Here is a 23,985-nt window from a genome sequence, read left to right on the forward strand (position 1 = left end):
AGAAAGCGGCAGCTAGATGCCTTGCAACCCAGGTTGTTGAAGTTATTGCAAACCATCCTGCCACCCTAGTAGAGGACTGGCCTCCCCCTTTTGAGGGGGAGGGAGGAGTTCAGGGCTAGAAAAGGAGGAAATTGGGGAAGACTGGCAGTGGACGAGCCCTGGCCTGAGGTGGCAGTGGCTGTGTGCGCATTGGTGTGGCTGGTAGTGGTTGCTGGAAAGGAGTAACTGGGGGTAGCCGCAGAAGCTATGTTAGTGGGGGGGAAAGGGCACAGGAAGAGAAAAGGGAAAGGATGCTGGGAAGGAGGGAAGCATGTGTTAGTGATGGTTGTGCAGCCTGTGGACACAGGGAAGAGAGGAATGAGGAAAAAAGGTTAGACAGGTGAGACACATGGGGATTAGGCACAGGGGAAGATACGACCTCTCTGCAGGGGCTGGAGGAGAACAACTAAATAGTCTATATCTTTTTAAATAAAGGAATGGCCTTGGACTCAGTGATGAACAGGCAGACAAAGGATCACAGTCTGATATATTATGAGATAGGAATAAATATTTTTAGTTGTAGGCACAATAGACCTATACCCTCTATTTTTTAGGCTATAATGGCATGACAAGACAAAAATCTATTTTTCTATGCCTTTTTATTTTAGTCCACAGAACAAGGAATGCATGGTCATATGTGATTCAAGAATGTAAGTTAAAGTGCACTCAGAGGATTAGGCTTCATCATTAGGCTACGAAATACAACTTATTTCAGTCACACAGAGACTGAACAAAGAACTTATAGGCTCAGCTATAAGACTATTAAACACATGCACAGCTTATATTAATAAAAAAAACAGCCTATATTGATATGGTGTGTGGCAATAAAAAAAAACAGCAATAAACGCTTCACTTTGGTCGGTAAAGCGGATTGCAACATGTTACATGACATAACTGTAGTAATATATTACTGAAATATTGTTAGTAACACATTATATTACTCCATTACCGCTAAATGAAATATATAATTGTAACCACCGTGTAACTGTACAGTGGCATTAACAAACTCAGAGGATTGACAGACTTTAAAGCCATGTTGGTTCCAAGGTTTGGGACTCCCTATAAATTTGGGGTACATCCCATTTCACGTAATTTGCACCCATGTATCCTTCACTTGCGCCTTAGTCCATTCCACCAAGGATTCATAGAGAGACGCGAGGAAACCATCTGAGGAGAGAGGAAACGAGGAAATATGTTTTAAGAGAAATGAGATGTCCTTTCCTCTGAGGTGTCACGTGAAGCAACAACTTTCTGATGATGGTTGCCAGCTGGAACAGCTGTCAGTTGGCTTTAACAGCTGTAGAGACGTCAGATGAATTTGTCTGCACACAGCTCCTTGCCAAAAATGCATGTAGCCATTTAAACATTATCTATATATTTTTTTAATAATAACACAAAACTAACAATTGTCGAGGTATTTAAACAATCAATAAAGTTCAACTTTATTGATTGCGTAATTGCACACAGGTCTCTTATTCGAGAGACGCATTTATATTGTTTCTGCTGCTTGTCGTGCAGGTAATGTAATGCTTTCCTCATTAATGATATGTATTATTTCACTCACCAGTGAAAATTTTTATGACCTGGACCACCCAATCCACGGATTTTCAATGGTTTCCTTAAAAATACCTGTGATCCGCGCATCACCACCATGGTAAAAGCAAATGTGTCTTTTTGCAGTTCATTGTTACGCTTTGTGGTGCGGGCAGGACCCAAAAGCAGACAGCAAGGCAGAAGTTGAGTGCAGGCAGATTTATTGAAATCTCAACAATGGAATATGCAGGACAGGATGTAGCAAAACTCCGGCCGGAGAGTCCGTCGGAGAGGGGAGAGGTGTTGGAGGAGAGGTTGCTCACTGTAGCGCTGGTGGACCAGGTGGCGTGTGGAGGCTCAGGTTGAGCTCGAGGTGAGGGTGCTGGCTGCAGAGGTGCTGAGAGCTCGAAATCATCTGGCAGAAGGTAGCGTGAAGACCAAGGTTTTTAAGCAGACACTGATTGCCAACCTGCCGCAGGTGTGCGTGTGCATCCGCAGCTCCGTGAGGTGAAAGTCCGCCCAGCCTCTCACCGCACCTCTGCAAACACAACAAACAGAAAAAGACACCAAAAAACACACAAGTCCACCACATAACTTGACAGGCTGTAACATTTATAGTGTTATCAGTGCACTGTGTATTTATACACAGTACATACTGTGTACTTATACTGTGTATTGTGTATTTGCTGTGTACTGTGTGTTTATACGGTGTATTTATACTGTGTATTTACTGTGTATTTATACGGTGTATTGTGTATTTATACTGTGTACTGTGTATTTACTGTGTACTGTGTATTTATACGGTGTATTGTGTATTTATACTGTGTACTGTGTATTTACTGTGTACTGTGTATTTATACTTTGTATTGTGTATTTATACTGTGTACTGTGTATTTATACTGTGTATTCATACTGTGTATTGTGTATTTATACTGTGTATGTGTATTTATACTGTGTATTGTGTATTTACTGTGTACCGTGTATTTATACTGTGTACTGTGTATTTATACTGTGTATTGTGTATTTATACTGTGTATTGTGTATTTATACTGTGTATAGTGTGTCTATACTCTGTATTGTGTATTTACTGTGTATTTATACTGTGTATTGTTTTTACTGTGTACTGTGTATTTATACTGTTTATTGTGTATTTATACTGTGTACTGTGTATTTATACTGTGTACTGTGCATTTATACTGTTTATTGTGTATCTATACTGTGTACTGTGTATTTATACTGTGTAATGTGCATTTATACTGTGTATTTACTGTGTATTTATACTGTGTATTGTGTATTTACTGTGTACTGTGTTTTTATACGGTGTACTGTGCATTTATACTGTGTACTGTGTATTTATACTGTGTATTGTGTATTTACTGTGTACTGTGTATTTATACTGTGTATTGTGTATTTACTATGTACTGTGTATTTATACTGTGTATTGTGTATTTATACTGTGTACTGTATCTGCTCAGAGGCACAGGAACCATTTCAACTGGCAGAATGTGTTTATCTATTGATTCATTATCTGCCTCTGTATTCAGTGATATTCTGATTGTGAAATCATCATTGAATAACCCAGAATGTGATTATTGTGTCCTCTGAACACTGGAAGCTATTTTTAGGCTAAATACTTGAGAGAAAACTGAATGATTAGGAATGATCAGGAATGATTAGCCTCACGTGTTTAAAACACCATGAAAAGAAAAATGTTTGTAATAAATGAAGAAAGTTGTTTGTGGTCCTTTTGTTCTCCTACAGTCAGGCTGACGCATTTGAACTCGCTGGTGAATCAGAAAACAAACTAAATATAAAACTTCAGTTTAATCTGTTATCTTCACTCCCGTATGAAACTCCAGTCATGTTGTGATGTATCAGATCAGTCTGATCCACTGCGGCATCCAATCAATAAATGATATCCTTGTAAAAAGACTTCTGTGAAGGCAGCTCTTGTGTGTCCTCGCTCGTCTCTCCTCAAAGATCGCTCCTCACTCCTCAGAGCACAAATAAGAGCTTTGGGAAGGCCTGCAAGATGGCGGACAAGAATGACTTTCAGTTCAGGAAACAACAATCAAGGGAAATGGGATGTGCATAGTATTTTTTCCGGATGGCCGTGGTTTTGCAGGATGTAGCAATGGACGCTTTAGCGAACAGACTGACTGTATCAGCCCGTGCTCTGAGTGCACTTTGTTTTTCAATAATTTGTGTATTTAACCTCATCTATGTGCATAGAAGGTGATATTCTGTCTTGTAAGACCGTCTAGGTGGTTTTATGAGATGTTTTCTGCTGGAAAACCTTTTGAAAAGATAGGGTTAAAGGTGATATAGTATTAAAAAATGCCCCATTACCTGGTGTTCAGACTGTTGCACATAACTTTTGTGCATAGGTGCTGTGCTGCCAGAGCGCTGCTGCACCACTTTTTTTCTCTAAGTGATGAAATAAAATAAAAAATAAAATGTTCACAGTTTGCATAATCCAGTTGAATGTTTATATATTTGTAGCGCTTTCTAAGTATCCCTGCTATAAGATACAGCACTAAGGGTTCTTTCACTTTATTATGTCTGATGCTATTAACTGTACTGCTGCTTTAATTGTTATGGCCTGTAACCCAGCTTCCCTGACGAACTCCTCAGATACCATGAACTGAATATGACACCGGATGTTAATGTTTTTACGCGTTGCACCTCTGCTTTTAAACAACCTTTTTAAGCTTTAAACACTATTTATTAATTTTTAACCACTATTTATTAACTTGACACAAAGGGAATCATGAATCAAAATGAAGGAATTATTTATTCACACAATCAAAATATTTATGTAATGGTAAAATAAGACTAATTAATAAACACAAATGTTAATCTCTTTTAGAGTATTAATAACCCAAGTTAAAGTATTTCAGAAAAATCAAATAGTTGCCCTTTAATCTCAGCAATAAGTAAAAAACCAAAAATCAGGCAAGTGCCTTTAAACTTCACCGAGGCAATGTTATCACACTGTAAAGTACACAGAATCTCTCAATCCTTTATACAAATTTGTAAACCCCTTTCAAAAGGTATCAGCAGAATATAAACCAATAATACTCAACCCTGAATCTCTGGAACACAGAATATTACATACAAATACTAGAGAAGGCAAGTTCTGAAGAACTTGTGGTTGTGAATGCTCCCTGTTGAGAAGCTGAAGCCAAATGCGGATTGCTGGCTGTGAAAACTTTGAATAATGTCCAGAATATATGAAATATGTTGCATATTTTAAGGTTTTTGAAGAGCTGACGCCAAATGCGGATTGCTGGCGTTGAAAACTTTGAATAATGTCATGAATATATGAAATATGTTGAATATTTTAAGGTTTTTGAAGAGCTGACGCCAAATGCGGATTGCTGGCATTAAAAACTTTGAATAATGTCCAGAATATCTAAAAACTGAAATAATTTAGGGTTTTTTCGAAAAGCTGAGGCCAAACTGAACTGGTGGCTTGAATTTATTTGAAGTCTTGTCTGAAGATAATGAAGCTTCCTAATAGGTGGGTGAGAATGAAGGATTAAAAATAGAATATAAGCTGTGAGCCAAACAGGAGTATGAAGAGATGTTACAGTGAGAATGAATCAAATACTCTGAATGGGACTGAAAAGTGAAATAAATGTCAATGTATCAGTGATTGGGAACATTTAAATATTTAGATGGAGATTCTGGCTTGAATGAATGAAAAGATAATAGTTAAATATAGTTAAAATGTTGGGAAATATAGTCTGTATATCACTGGGTGTATTAAACTGACTCATTGATAAATCTGTCTCTCTCTGTGTTGTTGCCACAGTGATGGTAACCAGGGTGGTCGCGGTAACGGACTGTGAGAGTTGATTTAATAGTGATTTTAGCTGAGGCTCACCTCACATTAGCATGCCTCTCCATCCAAAACAGTAACTGCTATCGCTCAAATAATGATATGGTCGAAACTATGAGAGTCTTGTAAACATTTAGTGAAATTTTTCTGTGTATGTGGTCAAAAATGTGTCTTCTGGAGCAGTTCAGAAAAGTGGATGTGTTTGCCTGCCTCCAGATATTTTTCCTATCAGTTTCATGGGAGTTAATGCGGCAGTTGGTTGGTGTACCTGTCAGTTAAACACCCACAGAGCTAAAAGTTTTTGTCCGATTGCCTCCAGAGAACCACTCTAGCGACCAGCACAAGTTTTCCTACAAGCTGATGTCGTCATTTTTCTGCTGGAGTGAAAATTGTGGAAGCAAGCGCGAGTTGAAGACGAGGTTTTCTGAATTTTTTTGAGCTGCTCCCCACTCTGTCAGTTGACTCCTCCACTCTGGCTGTCAACATTCCACCCCATACACACCAATGCAAAAATCTGAAAGTGGCTGAAAAGTTACCAATGTTTGAACTGCGACTGTGCAAAAAGTATGAATGCTGTGAGAAAGATAAATACAGGCTTGAATGTAGACAAATAGTGGAATATTTCAGAGTTTGAATGGAGTTTCTATCTGGAAGTGTGAATGATTAGATGAGCTTTGAAAATTCTTGAAAAAGTGTGAAATGTGGGATTTTTTGAACATTCCGTCATCTGCTTGAATGGGAAAAAATGGCCGAAAAACGTTGAATATCTCTGAAATTATGAACGATATGAATGAGAAAAATAGACGCGGTCGATTCCCAATTGAGATGAATATTTGGTGTTTGAATGGAGTGAATACGTTGAAAAATGTTGAAGGAGTTAAGGGCCAAACTTTCTGACCCGGAAGATATAATAATAACTAGAAAAATTGCATTTCCTGCGAAAATACAGTGTGAATGCTGACGGCTGAAGTGATTTCGGAAATCTGCTGAACGTACTGCCGGAAATGCATAAAACTATAAGAATGAATGGTCAAGATTTTGCAGAAAAAGCTGAAAAGCACAAGGCTTAATGGACTGAAAAAGCTGAATATTGTGATAGTTGAACAGTTTCTCTAGCTGAACATAAAGCTGAATATTTGAAAAAGTTGAAAAGGCAGAAAGATGAATATTTGAAAAGGTTGAAAAGCTGAAAAGGTTGAAAAGCTAAACAGTTTGATAGTTGAATGGTTTCTGTAGCTGCACATAAGCTGGAGCAGTAGCAGAACGAAATTTGAAAATGTCCCCATAAGAATGAATGGGAAAACACCTCCCAAACACCTGCAGGTCTAGAAAAAAGTGTAATGATTATGGCCAAAATATGTATACAGTGAGTAACAGGAAACATTGCTGAACCCAGTCATGTCTTTTTTATTTCTGTAGAGTGAAAAATGAGGGCACGAGAGCAAGAGACAAAACCGGTACCGTCTGCTCCACTCCAGAAATTTAGGCTCAAAGTTAACACTGCGGCTTATGGGGGAGTTGCTGGAGTGCTTGTTGCTCGAGGGCCTCTACAGCCAAAAGTTTAGATCCTACATCTGAGATAAGACCATCATCTGAAAGCCAACAAGATTTCCTACATTTCTATGTATATATTGTCTATGTGAAGTAAAAGATGTGGGACCCAAATCAAGCTGAAGACAGTTTTTTCTAAAGTTTTTGCAGCTGCTCTCCACTCTAGCGATGATGTCACGCACTCTAGCTCACGCAATACACACCCATTATAAAACCAGACGACCAGTTAAAAATCCTTAAAACTAAAACTGTGATTATTTCAAAACCGTAAAAGATTTTCAAAAACTGAAATACATGACCAATAGTTCAAGGTCTTGTGACTCTTTTAAAGTTGTAATGGTGTCTCTAGCTCAAAGTATGAGGGACCAGAAGAGGTTGAAAGTGGATGAGTTTTGAAGAGGATTTGAAGATTTTCCCATTTGCTTCCATATTAATTTTTTTTTTGAAAAAGCTGAATATTTGAAAAAGTTGAAAAGCTAAAAAGCTGAAAAGTACAAGGCTGAAAGAGCTTAAAAAGCTGAACATTTTGATAGTTGAACGGTTTCTATAGCTGAATGTATGCTGAAGTAGTAGCAGAATGAAATTTGAAAAAATCCCCATAAGGATGAATGGGAAAAATTTTGCAGAAAAAGCTGAATATTTCCAAAAGTATAAAAGATAGAAAAACCAAAATTACATGCCATCATGTCCTTAACGAGCTGAACATTTTGATAGTTGAATGGTTTCTGTAGCTCAAAATTTGTAGGAGTAGAAGAGAGCTGAAAAACGTACGGAAGCAGGAATAATAATAACTAGAAAAATTGCATTTCCTGCGAAAATACAGTGTGAATGCTGACAGCTGAAGAGATTTCGGAAATCTGCTGAACGTGCTGCTGGAAATGCATAAAACTATAAGAATGAATGGTCAAGATTTTGCAGAAAAAGCTGAAAAGTACAAGGCTTAATGGACTGAAAAAGCTGAATATTGTGATAGTTGAACAGTTTCTCTAGCTGAACATGAAGCTGAATATTTGAAAAAGTTGAAAAGGCAGAAAGCTGAATATTTGAAAAGGTTGAAAAGCTGAAAAGTAATAGGCTGAAAGAGCTCAAAAAGCTGAACAGTTTGATAGTTGAATGGTTTCTGTAGCTGCACATAAGCTGGAGCAGTAGCAGAACAAAATTTGAAAATGTCCCCATAAGGATGAATGGGAAAACACCTCCCAAACACCTGCAAGTCTAGAAAAAAGTGTAATGATTATGGCCAAAATATGTATACAGTGAGTAACAGGAGACATTGCTGAAGCCTGTGATGTGTTTTTTATTTCTGTAGAGTGAAAAATGAGGGTACGAGAGCGAGAGACAAAACAGGTACCGTCTGCTCCACTCCAGAAATTTAGGCTCAAAATTAACATTGCGGTTTATGGGGGAGTTGCTGGAGTGCTTGTTGCTCGAGGGCTTCTACAGCCAAAAGTGTAGGTCCTACATCTGAAATAAGACCATCATCTGAAAGCCAACAAGATTTCCTACATTTCTATGTATATATTGTGTATGTGAAGTAAAAGATGTGGGATCTAAATCAAGCTGAAGACAGTTTTTTCTAAAGTTTTTGCAGCTGCTCTCCACTCTAGCGATGATGTCACGCACTCTAGCTCACGCAATACACACCCATTATAAAACCAGAAGACGAGCTAAAAATCCTTAAAACTAAAACTGTAATTATTTCAAAACCGTAAAAGATTTTCAAAAAGTGAAATACATGACCAATAGTTCAAGGTCTTGTGACTCTTTTAAAGTTGGAATGGTGTCTCTAGCTCAAAGTATGAGGGACCAGAAGAGGTTGAAAGTGTATGAGTTTTGAAGAGGATTTGAAGATTTTCCCATTTGCATCCATATTAATTTTTTTTTTGAAAAAGCTGAATATTTGAAAAAGTTGAAAAGCTAAAAAGCTGAAAAGTACAAGGCTGAAAGAGCTTAAAAAGCTGAACATTTTGATAGTTGAACGGTTTCTATAGCTGAACGTATGCTGAAGTAGTAGCAGAATGAAATTTGAAAAAATCCCCATAAGGATGAATGGGAAAATTTTTGCAGAAAAAGCTGAATATTTCCAAAAGTATAAAAGATAGAAAAACCAAAAATACACGCCATCATGTCCTTAACGAGCTGAACATTTTGATAGTTTAATGGTTTCTGTAGCTCAAAATTTGTAGGATTAGAAGAGAGCCAAAAAACGTACGGAAGCAGGAATAATAATAACTTTAATAAATCCCAGAAGAACAATAGTGTGAATGCTTTGAAGCATTCACACTAACTAGAAAAATTGCATTTCCTGCGAAAATACAGTGTGAATGCTGACAGCTGAAGTGATTTCGGAAATCTGCTGAACGTGCTGCCGGAAATGCATAAAACTATAAGAATGAATGGTCAAGATTTTGCAGAAAAAGCTGAAAAGCACAAGGCTTAATGGGCTGAAAAAGCTGAATATTGTGATAGTTGAACAGTTTCTCTAGCTGAACATGAAGCTGAATATTTGAAAAAGTTGAAAAGGCAGAAAGCTGAATATTTGAAAAGGTTGAAAAGCTGAAAAGGTTGAAAAGCTGAACAGTTTGATAGTTGAATGGTTTCTGTAGCTGCACATAAGCTGGAGCAGTAGCAGAACAAAATTTGAAAATGTCCCCATAAGGATGAATGGGAAAACACCTCCCAAACACCTGCAGGTCTAGAAAAAAGTGTAATGATTATGGCCAAAATATGTATACAGTGAGTAACAGGAGACATTGCTGAAGCCTGTGATGTGTTTTTTATTTCTGTAGAGTGAAAAATGAGGGCACGAGAGCGAGAGACAAAACAGGTACTGTCTGCTCCACTCCAGAAATTTAGGCTCAAAATTAACACTGCGGCTTATGGGGCAGTTGCTGGAGTGCTTGTCGCTCGAGGGCCTCTACAGCCAAAAGTTTAGGTCCTACATCTGAAATAAGACCATCATCTGAAAGCCAACAAGATTTCCTACATTTCTATGTATATATTGTCTATGTGAAGTAAAAGATGTGGGACCCAAATCAAGCTGAAGACAGTTTTTTCTAAAGTTTTTGCAGCTGCTCTCCACTCTAGCGATGATGTCACGCACTCTAGCTCACGCAATACACACCCATTATAAAACCAGAAGACCAGTTAAAAATCCTTAAAACTAAAACTGTGATTATTTCAAAACCGTAAAAGATTTTCAAAAACTGAAATACATGACCAATAGTTCAAGGTCTTGTGAATATTTTAAAGTTGGAATGGTGTCTCTAGCTCAAAGTATGAGGGAGCAGAAGAGGTTGAAAGTGGATGAGTTTTGAAGAGGATTTGAAGATTTTCCCATTTGCTTCCATATTAAATTTTTTTTTGAAAAAGCTGAATATTTGAAAAAGTTGAAAAGCTAAAAAGCTGAAAAGTACAAGGCTGAAAGAGCTTAAAAAGCTGAACATTTTGATAGTTGAACGGTTTCTATAGCTGAACGTATGCTGAAGTAGTAGCAGAATGAAATTTGAAAAAATCCCCATAAGGATGAATGGGAAAATTTTTGCAGAAAAAGCTGAATATTTTCAAAAGTATAAAAGATAGAAAAACCAAAATTACATGCCATCATGTCCTTAACGAGCTGAACATTTTGATAGTTGAATGGTTTCTGTAGCTCAAAATTTGTAGGAGTAGAAGAGAGCTGAAAAACGTACGGAAGAAGAACTAGAAAAATTGCATTTCCTGCGAAAATACAGTGTGAATGCTGACGGCTGAAGTGATTTCGGAAATCTGCTGAATGTACTGCTGGAAATGCATAAGACTATAAGAATGAATGGTCAAGATTTTGCAGAAAAAGCTGAAAAGTACAAGGCTTAATGGACTGAAAAAGCTGAATATTATGATAGTTGAACAGTTTCTCTAGCTGAACATGAAGCTGAATATTTGAAAAAGTTGAAAAGGCAGAAAGCTGAATATTTGAAAAGGTTGAAAAGCTGAAAAGTAATAGGCTGAAAGAGCTTAAAAAGCTGAACAGTTTGATAGTTAAATGGTTTCTGTAGCTGCACATATGCTGGAGCAGTAGCAGAACAAAATTTGAAAATGTCCCCATAAGAATGAATGGGAAAACACCTCCCAAACACCTGCAAGTCTAGAAAAAAGTGTAATGATTATGGGCAAAATATGTATACAGTGAGTAACGGGAGACATTGCTGAAGCCTGTGATGTGTTTTTTATTTCTGTAGAGTGAAAAATGAGGGCATGAGAGCGAGAGACAAAACAGGTACTGTCTGCTCCACTCCAGAAATTTAGGCTCAAAATTAACATTGCGGCTTATGGGGCAGTTGCTGGAGTGCTTGTTGCTCGAGGGCCTCTACAGCCAAAAGTTTGGGTCCTACATCTGAAATAAGACAATCATCTGAAAGCCAACAAGATTTCCTACATTTCTATGTATATATTGTCTATGTGAAGTAAAAGATGTGGGACCCAAATCAAGCTGAAGACAGTTTTTTCTAAAGTTTTTGCAGCTGCTCTCCACTCTAGCGATGATGTCACGCACTCTAGCTCACGCAATACACACCCATTATAAAACCAGAAGACCAGTTAAAAATCCTTAAAACTAAAACTGTGATTATTTCAAAACCGTAAAAGATTTTCAAAAAGTGAAATACATGACCAATAGTTCAAGGTCTTGTGAATATTTTAAAGTTGGAATGGTGTCTCTAGCTCAAAGTATGAGGGAGCAGAAGAGGTTGAAAGTGGATGAGTTTTGGAGAGGATTTGAAGATTTTCCCATTTGCATCCATATTAATTTTTTTTTTGAAAAAGCTGAATATTTGAAAAAGTTGAAAAGCTACAAAGCTGAAAAGTACAAGGCTGAAAGAGCTTAAAAAGCTGAACATTTTGATAGTTGAACGGTTTCTATAGCTGAACGTATGCTGAAGTAGTAGCAGAATGAAATTTGAAAAAATCCCCATAAGGATGAATGGGAAAATTTTTGCAGAAAAAGCTGAATATTTCCAAAAGTATAAAAGATAGAAAAACCAAAAATACACGCCATCATGTCCTTAACGAGCTGAACATTTTGATAGTTGAATGGTTTCTGTAGCTCAAAATTTGTAGGAGGAGAAGCGAGCCAAAAAACGTACGGAAGAAGAATAATAATATATAAATTCCAGAAGAACAATAGTGTGAATGCTTTGAAGCATTCACACTAACTAGAAAAATTGCATTTCCTGCGAAAATACAGTGTGAATGCTGACTGCTGAAGTGATTTCGGAAATCTGCTGAATGTACTGCCGGAAATGCATAAAACTATAAGAATGAATGGTCAAGATTTTGCAGAAAAAGCTGAAAAGTACAAGGCTTAATGGCTGAAAAAGCTGAAGATTGTGATAGTTGAACAGTTTCTCTAGCTGAACATGAAGCTGAATATTTGAAAAAGTTGAAAAGGCAGAAAGATGAATATTTGAAAAGGTTGAAAAGCTGAAAAGTAACAGGCTGAAAGAGCTTAAAAAGCTGAACAGTTTGATAGTTGAATGGTTTCTGTAGCTGCACATAAGCTGGAGCAGTAGCAGAACAAAATTTGAAAATGTCCCCATAAGGATGAATGGGAAAACACCTCCCAAACACCTGCAGGTCTAGAAAAAAGTGTAATGATTATGGCCAAAATATGCATACAGTGAGTAACAGGACACATTGCTGAAGCCTGTGATGTGTTTTTTATTTCTGTAGAGTGAAAAATGAGGGCATGAGAGCGAGAGACAAAACAGGTACTGTCTGCTCCACTCCAGAAATTTAGGCTCAAAATTAACACTGCGGCTTATGGGGCAGTTGCTGGAGTGCTTGTCGCTCGAGGGCCTCTACAGCCAAAAGTTTAGGTCCTACATCTGAAATAAGACCATCATCTGAAAGCCAACAAGATTTCCTACATTTCTATGTATATATTGTCTATGTGAAGTAAAAGATGTGGGACCCAAATCAAGCTGAAGACAGTTTTTTCTAAAGTTTTTGCAGCTGCTCTCCACTCTAGCGATGATGTCACGCACTCTAGCTCACGCAATACACACCCATTATAAAACCAGAAGACCAGTTAAAAATCCTTAAAACTAAAACTGTGATTATTTCAAAACCGTAAAAGATTTTCAAAAACTGAAATACATGCCCAATAGTTCAAGGTCTTGTGAATATTTTAAAGTTGGAATGGTGTCTCTAGCTCAAAGTATGAGGGAGCAGAAAAGGTTGAAAGTGGATGAGTTTTGAAGAGGATTTGAAGATTTTCCCATTTGCTTCCATATTAATTTTTTTTTTGAAAAAGCTGAATATTTGAGAAAGTTGAAAAGCTAAAAAGCTGAAAAGTACAAGGCTGAAAGAGCTTAAAAAGCTGAACATTTTGATAGTTGAACGGTTTCTATAGCTGAACGTATGCTGAAGTAGTAGCAGAATGAAATTTGAAAAAATCCCCATAAGGATGAATGGGAAAATTTTTGCAGAAAAAGCTGAATATTTCCAAAAGTATAAAAGATAGAAAAACCAAAAATACACGCCATCATGTCCTTAACGAGCTGAACATTTTGATAGTTGAATGGTTTCTGTAGCTCAAAATTTGTAGGAGTAGAAGAAATCCAAAAAACGTACGGAAGCAGGAATAATAATAAATTCCAGAAGAACAATAGTGTGAATGCTTTGAAGCATTCACACTAATAATAATAACTAGAAAAATTGCATTTCCTGCGAAAATACAGTGTGAATGCTGACAGCTGAAGTGATTTCGGAAATCTGCTGAACGTGCTGCCGGAAATGCATAAAACTATAAGAATGAATTGTCAAGATTTTGCAGAAAAAGCTGAAAAGCACAAGGCTTAATGGGCTGAAAAAGCTGAATATTGTGATAGTTGAACAGTTTCTCTAGCTGTACATAAAGCTGAATATTTGAAAAAGTTGAAAAGGCAGAAAGATGAATATTTGAAAAGGTTGAAAAGCTGAAAAGTAATAGGCGGAAAGAGCTCAAAAAGCTGAACAGTTTGATAGTTGAATGGTTTCTGTAGCTGCACATAAGCTGGAGCAGTAGCAGAACAAAATGTGAAAATGTCCCCATAAGAATGAATGGGAAAACACCTCCCAAACACCTGCAGGTCTAGAAAAAAGTGTAATGATTATGGCCAAAATATGTTCACAGTGAGTAACAGGAGACATTGCTGAACCCAGTCATGTCTTTTTTATTTCTGTAGATTGAAAAATGAGGGCACGAGAGCAAGAGACAAAACCGGTACCGTCTGCTCCACTCCAGAAATTTAGGCTCAAAGTTAACACTGCGGCTTATGGGGGAGTTGCTGGAGTGCTTGTTGCTCGAGGGCTTCTACAGCCAAAAGTTTAAGTCCTACATCTGAAATAAGACCATCATCTGAAAGCCAACAAGATTTCCTACATTTCTATGTATATATTGTCTATGTGAAGTAAAAGATGTGGGACCCAAATCAAGCTGAAGACAGTTTTTTCTAAAGTTTTTGCAGCTGCTCTCCACTCTAGCGATGATGTCACGCACTCTAGCTCACGCAATACACACCCATTATAAAACCAGAAGATGAGTTAAAAATCCTTCAAACTAAAACTGTGATTATTTCAAAACCGTAAAAGATTTTCAAAAACTGAAATACATGCCCAATAGTTCAAGGTCTTCTGACTCTTTTAAAGTTGGAATGGTGTCTCTAGCTCAAAGTATGAGGGACCAGAAGAGGTTGAAAGTGGATGAGTTTTGAAGAGGATTTGAAGATTTTCCCATTTGCTTCCATATTAATTTTTTTTTTTGAAAAAGCTGAATATTTGAAAAAGTTGAAAAGCTAAAAAGCTGAAAAGTACAAGGTTGAAAGAGCTTAAAAAGCTGAACATTTTGATAGTTGAACGGTTTCTATAGCTGAACGTATGCTGAAGAAGTAGCAGAATGAAAGTTGAAAAAATCCCCATAAGGATGAATGGGAAAATTTTTGCAGAAAAAGCTGAATATTTCCAAAAGTATAAAAGATAGAAAAACCAAAATTACATGCCATCATGTCCTTAACGAGCTGAACATTTTGATAGTTGAATGGTTTCTGTAGCTCAAAATTTGTAGGAGTAGAAGAGAGCCAAAAAACGTACGGAAGCAGGAATAATAATAACTTTAATAAATTCCAGAAGAACAATAGTGTGAATGCTTTGAAGCATTCACACTAACTAGAAAAATTGCATTTCCTGCGAAAATACAGTGTGAATGCTGATGGCTGAAGTGATTTCGAAAATCTGCTGAATGTACTGCCGGAAATGCATAAAACTATAAGAATGAATGGTCAAGATTTTGCAGAAAAAGCTGAAAAGCACAAGGCTTAATGGACTGAAAAAGCTGAATATTGTGATAGTTGAACAGTTTCTCTAGCTGAACATGAAGCTGAATATTTGAAAAAGTTGAAAAGGCAGAAAGATGAATTTTTGAAAAGGTTGAAAAGCTGAAAGAGCTCAAAAAGCTGAACAGTTTGATAGTTGAATGGTTTCTGTAGCTGCACATAAGCTGGAGCAGTAGCAGAACGAAATTTGAAAATGTCCCCATAAGAATGAATGGGAAAACACCTCCCAAACACCTGCAGGTCTAGAAAAAAGTGTAATGGTTATGGCCAAAATATGTATACAGTGAGTAACAGGAGACATTGCTGAACCCAGTCATGTCTTTTTTATTTCTGTAGAGTGAAAAATGAGGGCACGAGAGCAAGAGACAAAACCGGTACTGTCTGCTCCACTCCAGAAATTTAGGCTCAAAGTCAACACTGCGGCTTATGGGGGAGTTGCTGGAGTGCTTGTCGCTCGAGGGCCTCTACAGCCAAAAGTTTAAGTCCTACATCTGAAATAAGACCATCATCTGAAAGCCAACAAGATTTCCTAAATTTCTATGTATATATTGTCTATGTGAAGTAAAAGATGTGGGACCCAAATCAAGCTGAAGACAGTTTTTTCTGAAGTTTTTGCAGCTGCTCTCCACTCTAGCGATGATGTCACGCACTCTAGCTCACGCAATACACACCCATTATAAAACCAGAAGACCAGTTAAAAATCCTTAAAACTAAAACTGTGATTATTTCAAAACCGTAAAAGATTTTCAAAAACTGAAATACATGACCAATAGTTCAAGGTCTTGTGACTCTTTTAAAGTTGGAATGGTGTCTCTAGCTCAAAGTATGAGGGAGCAGAAGAGGTTGAAAGTGGATGAGTTTTGAAGAGGATTTGAAGATTTTCCCATTTGCTTCCATATTAAATTTATTTTTGAAAAAGCTGAATATTTGAAAAAGTTGAAAAGCTAAAAAGCTGAAAAGTACAAGGCTGAAAGAGCTTAAAAAGCTGAACATTTTGATAGTTGAACGGTTTCTATAGCTGAACGTATGCTGAAGTAGTAGCAGAATGAAATTTGAAAAAATCCCCATAAGGATGAATGGGAAAATTTTTGCAGAAAAAGCTGAATATTTCCAAAAGTATAAAAGATAGAAAAACCAAAAATACACGCCATCATGTCCTTAACGAGCTGAACATTTTGATAGTTGAATGGTTTCTGTAGCTCAAAATTTGTAGGAGTAGAAGAAATCCAAAAAACGTACGGAAGCAGGAATAATAACTAGAAAAATTGCATTTCCTGCGAAAATACAGTGTGAATGCTGACGGCTGAAGTGATTTCGGAAATCTGCTGAATGTGCTGCTGGAAATGCATAAAACTATAAGGATGAATGGGAAAATTTTTGCAGAAAAAGCTGAATATTTCCAAAAGTATAAAAGATAGAAAAAAGAAAAATACACGCCATCATGTCCTTAACAAGCTGAACATTTTGATAGTTTAATGGTTTCTGTAGCTCAAAATTTGTAGGAGTAGAAGAAAGCCAAAAAACGTACGGAATCCGGAATAATAATAATAAATCCCAGAAGAACAATTGCATTTCCTGCGAAAATACAGTGTGAATGCTGACGGCTGAAGTGATTTCGGAAATCTGCTGAATGTACTGCTGGAAATGCATAAAACTATAAGGATGAATGGTCAAGATTTTGCAGAAAAAGCTGAAAAGCACAAGGCTTAATAGGCTGAAAAAGCTGAATATTGTGATAGTTGAACAGTTTCTCTAGCTGAACATAAAGCTGAATATTTGAAAAAGTTGAAAAGGCAGAAAGCTGAATTTTTGAAAAGGTTGAAAAGCTGAAAAGTAATAGGCTGAAAGAGCTCAAAAAGCTGAACAGTTTGATAGTTGAATGGTTTCTGTAGCTGCACATAAGCTGGAGCAGTAGCAGAACAAAATTTGAAAATGTCCCCATAAGAATGAATGGGAAAACACCTCCCAAACACCTGCAGGTCTAGAAAAAAGTGTAATGATTATGGCCAAAATATGTATACAGTGAGTAACAGGAGACATTGCTGAAGCCTGTGATGTGTTTTTTATTTCTGTAGAGTGAAAAATGAGGGCACAAGAGCGAGAGACAAAACCGGCACCGTCTGCTCCACTCCAGAAATTTAGGCTCAAAGTTAACACTGAGGCTTATGGGGGAGTTGCTGGAGTGCTTGTCGCTCGAGGGCCTCTACAGCCAAAAGTTTAAGTCCTACATCTGAAATAAGACCATCATCTGAAAGCCAACAAGTTTTCCTACATTTCTATGTATATATTGTCTATGTGAAGCAAAAGATGTGGGACCCAAATCAAGCTGAAGACAGTTTTTTCTAAAGTTTTCGCAGCTGCTCTCCACTCTAGCGATGATGTCACGCACTCTAGCTCACGCAATACACACCCATTATAAAACCAGAAGACCAGTTAAAAATCCTTAAAACTAAAACTGTGATTATTTCAAAACCGTAAAAGATTTTCAAAAAGTGAAATACATGACCAATAGTTCAAGGTCTTGTGAATATTTTAAAGTTGGAATGGTGTCTCTAGCTCAAAGTATGAGGGAGCAGAAGAGGTTGAAAGTGGATGAGTTTTGGAGAGGATTTGAAGATTTTCCCATTTGCATCCATATTAATTTTTTTTTTGAAAAAGCTGAATATTTGAAAAAGTTGAAAAGCTACAAAGCTGAAAAGTACAAGGCTGAAAGAGCTTAAAAAGCTGAACATTTTGATAGTTGAACGGTTTCTATAGCTGAACGTATGCTGAAGTAGTAGCAGAATGAAATTTGAAAAAATCCCCATAAGGATGAATGGGAAAATTTTTGCAGAAAAAGCTGAATATTTCCAAAAGTATAAAAGATAGAAAAACCAAAAATACACGCCATCATGTCCTTAACGAGCTGAACATTTTGATAGTTTAATGGTTTCTGTAGCTCAAAATTTGTAGGATTAGAAGAGAGCCAAAAAACGTACGGAAGCAGGAATAATAATAACTTTAATAAATTCCAGAAGAACAATAGTGTGAATGCTTTGAAGCATTCACACTAATAAATTCCAGAAGAACAATAGTGTGAATGCTTTGAAGCATTCACACTAATAATAACTTTAATAAATTCCAGAAGAACAATAGTGTGAATGCTTTGAAGCATTCACACTAATAACTAGAAAAATTGCATTTCCTGCGAAAATACAGTGTGAATGCTGACGGCTGAAGTGATTTCGGAAATCTGCTGAACGTGCTGCTGGAAATGCATAAAACTATAAGAATGAATGGTCAAGATTTTGCAGAAAACGCTGAAAAGCACAAGGCTTAATGGACTGAAAAAGCTGAATATTGTGATAGTTGAACAGTTTCTCTAGCTGAACATGAAGCTGAATATTTGAAAAAGTTGAAAAGGCAGAAAGATGAATATTTGAAAAGGTTGAAAAGCTGAAAAGGTTGAAAAGCTAAACAGTTTGATAGTTGAATGGTTTCTGTAGCTGCACATAAGCTGGAGCAGTAGCAGAACGAAATTTGAAAATGTCCCCATAAGAATGAATGGGAAAACACCTCCCAAACACCTGCAGGTCTAGAAAAAAGTGTAATGATTATGGCCAAAATATGTATACAGTGAGTAACAGGAGACATTGCTGAACCCAGTCATGTCTTTTTTATTTCTGTAGAGTGAAAAATGAGGGCATGAGAGCGAGAGACAAAACCGGTACCGTCTGCTCCACTCCAGAAATTTAGGCTCAAAGTTAACACTGCGGCTTATGGGGGAGTTGCTGGAGTGCTTGTTGCTCGAGGGCCTCTACAGCCAAAAGTTTAAGTCCTACATCTGAAATAAGACCATCATCTGAAAGCCAACAAGATTTCCTACATTTCTATGTATATATTGTCTATGTGAAGTAAAAGATGTGGGACCCAAATCAAGCTGAAGACAGTTTTTTCTAAAGTTTTTGCAGCTGCTCTCCACTCTAGCGATGATGTCACGCACTCTAGCTCACGCAATACACACCCATTATAAAACCAGAAGACCAGTTAAAAATCCTTAAAACTAAAACTGTGATTATTTCAAAACCGTAAAAGATTTTCAAAAACTGAAATACATGACCAATAGTTCAAGGTCTTGTGACTCTTTTAAAGTTGGAATGGTGTCTCTAGCTCAAAGTATGAGGGACCAGAAGAGGTTGAAAGTGGATGAGTTTTGAAGAGGATTTGAAGATTTTCCCATTTGCTTCCATATTAATTTTTTTTTGAAAAAGCTGAATATTTGAAAAAGTTGAAAAGCTAAAAAGCTGAAAAGTACAAGGTTGAAAGAGCTTAAAAAGCTGAACATTTTGATAGTTGAACGGTTTCTATAGCTGAACATATGCTGAAGTAGTAGCAGAATGAAATTTGAAAAAATCCCCATAAGGATGAATGGGAAAATTTTTGCAGAAAAAGCTGAATATTTCCAAAAGTATAAAAGATAGAAAAACCAAAATTACATGCCATCATGTCCTTAACGAGCTGAACATTTTGATAGTTGAATGGTTTCTGTAGCTCAAAATTTGTAGGAGTAGAAGAGAGCTGAAAAACGTACGGAAGCAGGAATAATAATATATAAATTCCAGAAGAACAATAGTGTGAATGCTTTGAAGCATTCACACTAATAATAAATTCCAGAAGAACAATAGTGTGAATGCTTTGAAGCATTCACACTAACTAGAAAAATTGCATTTCCTGCGAAAATACAGTGTGAATGCTGACAGCTGAAGTGATTTCGGAAATCTGCTGAACGTGCTGCCGGAAATGCATAAAACTATAAGAATGAATGGTCAAGATTTTGCAGAAAAAGCTGAATTTTTCAAAAGCTGAAAAGGCAGAAAGGGTTTCTCTAGCTGAACATGGAGCTGAATATTTTGATAGTTTAAGAGTTTCTCTAGCTGAATATGAAGCTGAATATTTGAAAAAGCTGAAAAGGCAGAAAGCTAAATATTTGCAAAAGCTGAATTGGCAGAAAGCTGAATATTTGAAAAAGCTTAAAAGTACAAGGCTGAAAGAGCTTAAAAAGGTGAACATTTTGATCGTTGAACGGTTTCTGTAGCTGCACATATGCTGGAGATACTCCAACCCAAACAAACAGAAGGGAGAAGCAGCGTGACATTAATACCAACAAAATGATATATTCAAGTATACACAGAGCTGAGATGGAGAAGTATTTAGTCGTGATTTGTGGTTAAACTAATATATTGTGTCCTTTCTTAGATATAGAGGACATTGACCGACCCCTGCGTTTTTGCCTGTTAAGTATGGGAGCCTACATAAACAACAAAGAGAATTAAGCACTGACAATAGACTTCTTAAACCGTAGCTGAGTACCAGTGACTTCTTAAAAACGTAGATTGGTTAGAATGTTTTAGAATACATTTATTAAGAAGACTGAACATGTGAACAATAACATATATTAACATTAAAAAAAGGAACAACAGTAAGATTAAATTGAAAGAAATCAAACAGAACATTTTTAAACTGATTATAACCCTCCTTTAATTCCCCCCTCTTTATTCCTCTTTTTCCATGATGTCTAATTCCACAACCATTGTTCCCTCCATCGTTAGTCTTGATTTGACTGACCCCTTTTTGAGAAGGTGGGATGGGGTGCCACAACTCCCTCCGTTTCTCACAAATTGAGTCGTCGTGGAGGAGCAGCTTGAAGAACTCTTCCTCCATCACCCCCAGGATGTCTGCCTCTTTATAGCAGTCATTACAGCAATCTGGAGCAAAATGTAAAGGTCATACTGATAACATAATTGATAATCACTTTTCCTTAAAAACATTATCGTGACTGTGAATTTAACCCTAACATTAAAAATGTTTGTTGGGTCGGAAATGATTGTTTTGTTTATCTATGTGTCAGAATTCTGCTCTTTTACATATCATTAAGGAGATGGCATTTATAAAACAACATTTTACAACCTTACTTAATAGTTAACTTTACATATTACAGTTTTGTAGTACTGAAGGCAAACAAAAGACATCACAAGTGAAATGATGACTGAGATGTTGATGCACTTACATTTTACCCCATACTGGTCTATGGTCCCTTTCCACACTGCAAACACTTGCCTTAGTACGGAAAAGATTTTGAGGCTTTTGACTTGCTCCCCTGTAGCGAGGCTGATGGCCTCCTGTGTAAATGCTGTCACTCTCTAAAGTATAACAGGATCAGATAACAGAAGAGGGGAAAATTAGTTTTTCAAGGTTCTTAGTTAGGCAGCGCAGTATTTGAGAGTGCCAGCTACTGTAGTGAACTCACATCAATGAGAAAGACGAGTCTCTCGGCTGCATCAGATGGAAGTCCGTCACCAAATCTCTCCACCTCTGCACAAGTCTGTAATAGTTTCTTCTCAGTCTGATCTTCCACTCGAGGCAGAGACATCTACAAATCACACAGGGCCAAAACTTTAACGCATGAAGTGGGTAAAGTGGTCCGTAGTGAACTGTGAAGCTGAAGCACCAAGAAGTATTTACCTGGATATGATGCACCACCTGAAGTGTGAGTTTTTCAGCTAATTTAGGAACAGTGGCATGGCCTTCGTCATAAAGAATGCTGCATCAAAAATAAGAAGTTACTGAGTACCAGCTACACAACCCATCAAAATCACTGTTAACCAGAAGGAATGAACTTACTGGAAATGCACATGATCTTTGAAGAAGGTTTTCTCTCTTCTTGTTGCCTCAGTAAGAGTCACCTTCTCTGTGATATCCTTCTGACCCCTGCACTTGTCGATCATGTAGCCCTTCTTCAGGTAGATGAACTTGTTGTGGACGATGTCAACCGCCGTCCGTTCTGTGCCTTTGTCCACGAGATCAGGCTTGGTCAAGATACCTAAGACAGAGAAAGACAAACAGTGAGCTATATAAAAGTAACTTGGCAAAGTGGCCCTTTTCCAAAATCTGCTCTATTTACCCTAAGTCCTCTCTCCATCACGATCCACCTCCTGTGCCATCTTCAGAGCCTCTGTGGTTGCAACGTCCACGTTGCTTGGAACAACCACCAAGCTGATAGTTTCTTGTTTTTTTGATGAACGTCTCGATCAGTCTCTTTATCTGAAAGTATGAATCCATAATTAAGTTATAATCTGCACCATCATCAATCACCACTGTGTTTGGTTGTAATCAAATTATGAACAAACACATTATAAATCTACACCACTTTTAACTGTCCTGTAATAGTCATTACACACCAGCGAAATACAGTTTTGGATGGATAGGAATGGAGACAAATCATTGTGCAATATTTAATGGATTAGCCATTTCAGTTATTTCAAGTATCTTGTGAGCAACTAACCATTTGCTAGATCCTTCCAGTGGACAGTGACTGTCCAGTGGAAGGATAGCAACTAAACTTACAATGGTAAGGCTGTCACATTTTGGATTTGACCACATGTTTAAGCTGAGTGCATGGAGCTATATTTAGAGGCATTCCTGCATGATTGTGGAGTCATTTCACAACATTAAATGCCTTTCAATGCAAACAATGCGCCCGAGACAATAAATTAATACTAAAATAGAAAGTAATGTAATTAAAAAGATTATATAGGACTGCAGATGGAAATTAGCTTTCTGCTAAATCTGGTGCATGCATTTTAATATAAGTGACTAATGTATGTGCACAGGGTTATTTTAAACAATACTCAATACCAAACTCAATAAAATAAAATATTTACATGTCAGGGACGGTTGTAACATGTCTAAAATATACATAATGAATCAATCATATAGTCAAAATGGAAAATATTATTTATCAGTAATGTTATTGTGACTATTAATTTCATGTTTTTAAGTAATGATTACCTTTTTTTTTATACTACATGACAAAAAAGAGGTGAGCCGTCAAATGCCATATGATTTGGCCACTCCTCTGACTGACTTTCCCTGTCTGACCTCATCAGAAGCCCTTTCCAGTACAGGAAATGGGACTCCCCTGTCTGTCTTCCTCTTTCTGATATTTGGCATCACTGAGTATCTTTAAATAAAAAAAGATTATTACATCAAAATGTGATTTGATGACATTTTACATTTCATTTGCAATGCACAGTGCACATTTTACTTTGCACATTAAAGGTACACTATGCAGTTTTTTTTTGGTTAATTTATCTTAACTTGAATGGTGAATGGTGGCCGTTTCGCTTCCCCCTGGCGTCTGTGAGCGAAAAAAACAGCCATGCAACTTTGGGCTGCCGAGAAAACAGCAAATAAATTGCCAAAACTGCATAGTTTCCCTTTAATACCAATATCTGCAACTCTATCCCTAACCTTAGCTAGTTTTTAAAATATAAAATAAACTTGGTTGGTGATACTGGGACAGTTGTAACGAGGCGTTACAGTCAGTATTAGCCAATCAGGGGCAGAGTAGGGCTGGTCTCTGTGCGGAGACGAGTCCATAGCAACCTGTTTGATTGGTTAGCATGACAGTCAGTATTAGCCAATCAGGGGCAGAGTAGGGCCGTCTCTGTGCGGAGACGAGTCCATAGCAACCTGTTTGATTGGTTAGCATGACAGTCAGTATTACCCAATCAGGGGCAGAGTAGGGCTCTGTTATCAGAATCATCTTTTTCTTCATCCATTTTCACCCTTGACTCTTGACCCCTGCTGCTTCCAACTTACAGGTACACCCTTTTCCTACACTTTAAT

The 23,985-nt window shown here is 37.2% G+C and overlaps 1 pseudogene; it reads right to left on the reverse strand.

Moving 5' to 3' along the window:
- Positions 1 to 315: 315 nt before the first annotated feature.
- LOC141002540 (interferon-induced GTP-binding protein Mx-like) lies at positions 316 to 22,313 on the reverse strand (annotated as a pseudogene).
- Between the last annotated feature and the right edge of the window lie 1,672 nt (positions 22,314 to 23,985).

Source organism: Pagrus major, chromosome 9 (assembly GCF_040436345.1).
Source record: "Pagrus major chromosome 9, Pma_NU_1.0".
Classification (NCBI taxonomy): domain Eukaryota; kingdom Metazoa; phylum Chordata; class Actinopteri; order Spariformes; family Sparidae; genus Pagrus; species Pagrus major.